The 4,767-nt window shown below is 37.6% G+C and overlaps 1 long non-coding RNA gene across 2 annotated transcripts; it reads left to right on the top strand.

The window, feature by feature from the left end:
* Nucleotides 1-680: 680 nt before the first annotated feature.
* Nucleotides 681-3,516, top strand: LOC101853291. Of its 2 annotated transcripts, XR_220140.3 has the most exons (4): nucleotides 681-771; nucleotides 2,052-2,162; nucleotides 2,704-2,841; nucleotides 3,402-3,516. It is a non-coding gene; the product is annotated as an uncharacterized LOC101853291 (long non-coding RNA). The 2 variants fall into 2 exon arrangements; XR_004859521.1 differs by lacking the exon at nucleotides 681-771 and having other exon boundaries at nucleotides 2,016-2,162.
* Nucleotides 3,517-4,767: the final 1,251 nt, after the last annotated feature.

Raw genomic sequence — 4,767 nt, 5'->3', positions numbered from 1 at the left:
CACAAACGCACTGGAATACATGACCTAGATATCTATTTTTGTTGTAAGTTCCATAAAACTCTTACTGTCAACAAAGTTCTAATTGTTAAAGACCCAAGCAGCTTGTTGATGGTCATGTCATAAAGGAAAAAACTCGGAATGAGAGCGACATCACGTCACAATTAATTAATTTAATTATATTTTTAAAAAAAACCCATTTCCATTTGGGAATCGAACTCACGTCTATTGTGACGATGGCAAAAAGCCTAACAGTAACAGAACAAAAACAAACTTTGATTTTCCAAACTTCAAACATTGGTGACTTTAGAACTATTATTATAGGTGAGCATTTTACGTGAACCTCTAAAAAAGTGAAACATTTATAGCTCTATAGTAACATAAAATATTGGCAACAAGACCCTGTCCGTCTGGGTCGTACCTACTTTGTGTATTGTCCTTAAACTAAAAGAAAAGAAAAAAACCTTGAACAAAAACAAATTTTAACAACAGAGAACTTAACTGTCTGAAACCGGACATGTTGCGCTGGAATTGTGAGGTGTGTCCAGCCTTCGCTGACGTTATATAACAGGGCGTGTGCCTGTCTGAGTGCGGATTTCGTAACTCTCCCTGCTACCTTTATCTTTAAACTCTTATTTTCAAGAGTTGTTCGTGGTCTCGTGTGACGTCAGAGTGGTCAGGCATCACGGATGTATCCGCACGGACTGTTCTCTCAGGTGATTATAAAAACACCCAAACTGTTGGACTGACCCATCAAACGTCACAGTCGACAAGGTAAGGATACTTTCTGCTGTGGAATTAATCTGATTGCGTGTTATGAAACATATTTTTAATTGTCTATGCTTACTCGAATAGTGCAGAAAAAACTCGCTCTTTTTTCTAACTTAAAAGGAAAACATTAGTGTACATAAAAATTAATTGTTATATTTTTCCTGTTTTAAATCTAGGTGGTGAACAGAGTGACTGATCTGGAGAAAGTCAGCGGCTCGTTTAGTGTCCCGTTGTCTTTTTTTTCTCATTCATCATGATATATTTTTCTTTAAGTCGGATACTTGATGCCTGCAAGTTTGATCATGTAGTAGCCACCTGTGACAGAGTGTAATGTTTCTTTGGTTTAGGCCTCTTAGCACCTGTCTGTCATACTTTCAGGTTAAACTTTTCTCTTAATTTGAATTAATTTTAACCTGCAACAAAAAGTCGCTTCGCTTCACATTGGCATGAGATATGAGCTAAAAGAAGTAAGGACATCAGCAGAGACATTTTAAACATATGTGACAAAACAGATATGTGTTGAAAAAAGCAACAACTAATGAATGAACAACTGAGGATCAAAAACATAATTGAAGTTCCAGTTTGAAGAAATAGCTATATTTTTCTTTAACGCAGTGTTATAAAAATGTAAAAAGCAAGGAGTCCAAATACAAATTTGCTTACAATTGTTTTGAAAAAAAATGGCGCTTTTTTAATCGAACAAACCAGAACTTTGAATTATCAGTGAGTTGTGGATTATCTATGAAGCCTAATTTCCCTTGCCACCCCACACAGAGAGCATTGGTTTTATACAGGTATTTTTTGTGGTAACCTCTCTCCCAAGCAACAAGGCTGCGAAGGCAGTTAGTTTCATATAAATCACAAGGCCGATCTGATGTAGTGGTCATTCTTTCTCTTTCTTTCCTTTTCTTTTCAAATTCCATTCTTTTTTCTCCGAGAACCAGATCGGAAACAAACATGGACGTTCATGGTTCGCCACTTATTTTTTCAGCTCTATTAATCTCTAAATAACAATGTAAATCGGTTCGAGATCCCAAAGTAAATTTTTGATCTTCGTCTGCCTCTTTTACCTTCTTCGTTTTATCTTTCCAAATACGGGGTGCCCACTACGAATGGGATCGGCCGATGGGGCCCATCGCCCGACTCGATCGCCTCAAAAACAAACGTGTTTGTTTCCAGTTTCAGGCGATCGAGTCGTGCGATCGGCCCGATCCAGCCGTAGTGGGCACCCCGTATTACATTGAGTACACATAATCGTCTAATCGCAACATTGGCGTCCACAGATCTCACTCCTCCCGTCATCATGAAATACGCTATCGCATTCCTTTGCCTCGTCCTTGCCGCGTCGGCCCTTGCTGAGGAAAAAAGATTCATCATTGACGACCTCGAGAAGGGTGAGGAGACGACTTGTTTTGATATCATGTATAGCAGTTTGGCTTTAATAAATAGGTTTATGTGTGAATCTTTGCTGTAGTAGTTGTTGTTGTTGTTGTTGTTGTTGTTTTTGTTGTTATTGCTGTTGTTATTGTTGTTGTTGTTGCTGTTGATGCTGTAGGCACAATGTTGTACAGGTGTTGTTGTTGCTATTATTGTGATTGTGGTTATTGTTGTGGTAGTTGTTGTGGCTGTTGTTGATGGTAAAATCGATTTTCCTGTTGTTGTTTTTCTTGTTCTTGTTTTTTGTTCTTAAATAATTCTCGTTCTTGTTCTTGTTCTTGTCTTGTTTTTCTTTTTTCCCTTGCTCCTCCCACCCTCCTTCCCTCCCTCTAATCCTACTCGTCCTCCTCTTCTTCCCCCTCGTTCACCACCATTCACACCTCCCAAATTTCTTCCCCCTTCTCTTTTCCCACAACCTTCTCTTCCTCCAACTCCTTCTCCAACTCGAATCCCCCCACACCCACTCACCAACTCCCATCTCCACCCCCTCTCTCCCAGAGGCTGCTAAGATCTTGCAATGTGAGGCTACCCTTAACCAGGCAGTATGTGAGGACTGTTGTGCATCCACCCAATGGTACCACCCATCCGAGGGCACAGCCTGTACTAAAGCCTGTGGCATTTTGCCCTGAACACCGTGTGAGTTTTGCTCATAATTTCTTCCTCTACTTCTTCTTTTTCTTCTTCCTCTTCTTCTTCTTCTTCTTCTTCTTCTTCTTCTTCTTCTTCTTCTTCTTCTTCTCTTCTTATAATCACTATTATTATTAAGGGTCGAAGCTTCCATTTTTTTAAACAGTGAAAATGTTTCATAACAAAGAGTGAGCTTAAGAAGAAGTCACATTTTCATAGTTTAAAAAATGGAGATACGACAAGAAAGCACTGAGGTCGCGCATTTTCAACCACATACACATGGTTTTCCATGTATATATCTTTCCGAGAAAGGCTGCTTTAAATAGAAATACATGTCTCTGCGTTACATGATGTATAAAGAGTCGAAATTCCTCAAGACAGCCTCCCAGTGTCGAAAAGAAAGGTGGTTGTCTTAAACAGATAGCTGTCTTGGACAGTGTATTTATGTTCTAGCATCCTTCGTTTATTTATATCTATTTTTATTTGTTTTGAGTTTCTATTTATTATGGTTACTTATTTAAATGCTTGGACATCTTAATATGTTAGTGGATTTTTATTCTTTTTCCCAGGAAGCTTGTTAAGCTGAGAGAGCAGACATCCTGATACAAGCTGTAAGATCAATGAACGTGTATTCATGTCTTGCCACGAATAAACGTAACGGGAGGGGAAAAAGTCCGACCTACATACGTTTCTTTGTTATTTATTTGATAGATTAATCTGTGTATGTGTTGTTTAAATGATAGATTTATTAGTGTTTTTTAAGTTTGATTTACTGATCTTTCTGGCTTGTTTGTTTGTTCGCTCGTTTGTTTGATTGTTATTGTTTTTTTTACCTTCATTTCTTAAAAAAATATTCTATTATAAGATTGGGGTGGGCTGGGCTGGGGTGGGGGTGGGGAAATAATTTTGACATCAAGGTCTTTGATGCCTTCTTGTTTTATTCCATTATTATTTTAATGGACAACGGGATGTCTTAAACAGATGGTCAGAATACATAGAAGAACTTTTCAAAGATAATCGAGGAGAAAAACCGTTAATAAAGAATGAAATAAATGGACAACCAATACTGAAAGCAGAAATACAAGCTGTCATTAGGAAAATGAAATAAGCAAAAGCCACAGGGCTAGATGACATTCCAGTTGAAGTGATTGTCGCGCTTGAAGAACTAGGTACTGAAATAACAACAAAGCCACTAAATTCTATTTATGACAGCGGTGAGATCCTAGAAGATATGATGAAGTCAGTTTTTATAGCTTTACCTAGAACACCTGGTGCCACTGAGTGTGATATGCATAGAACAAATAGCCTTATGAATCATTTTACAAAAATATTGCTTTGAATAATAATGGGAACATTGAGAAAAAGCGTAAGACCAGATATATCTAAAACGCTTTTCGGCTTTGTTCCTGACAAGGGCACCGGAAATGCTATATTCACCTTAACAATGTTAATGGAAATATGTTTTGAAACACAGAAAGATCTGCTTTTATGCTTCATAGATTACTCAAAGGCGTTCGATAAAGTTAGACATGATGAGCTATTCAAAATACTGGAAACGCTAGACAATAATGGAAAAGATCTAAGAATTATCAGAAATTTATACTGGAACCAAAACGCTGCTGTACGAATTAATGGAGAATACAGTGAATATAAGCAGATTAGGCGAGGAGTGAGGCAAGGATGTGTTTTGTCACCAGACCTCTTTAACATGTACAGTGAAACAATCCTTAGAAACATAGCAGAATGTTAAGGTCTCAAAGAAAATGGAGAAAATATTAATAACATCAGGTACGCGGATGATACAGTTTTAATAGCAGGTTCAGAAAAGGACCTTCAAGCTTCTAGATATTGTTTTAACAGAAAATGACGTAAAGGATTATTGTTGAATGTAAAGAAAACAGAATTCATGGAAATATCCAAACAAGCAGCAATAAA

This window comes from Aplysia californica, unplaced genomic scaffold, assembly GCF_000002075.1.
Source record: "Aplysia californica isolate F4 #8 unplaced genomic scaffold, AplCal3.0 scaffold00034, whole genome shotgun sequence".
Taxonomy (NCBI): Eukaryota; Metazoa; Mollusca; class Gastropoda; order Aplysiida; family Aplysiidae; genus Aplysia; species Aplysia californica.
Note: the sequence above shows the minus strand (reverse complement) of the source record. Positions and strands in the feature narration are given on the sequence as shown.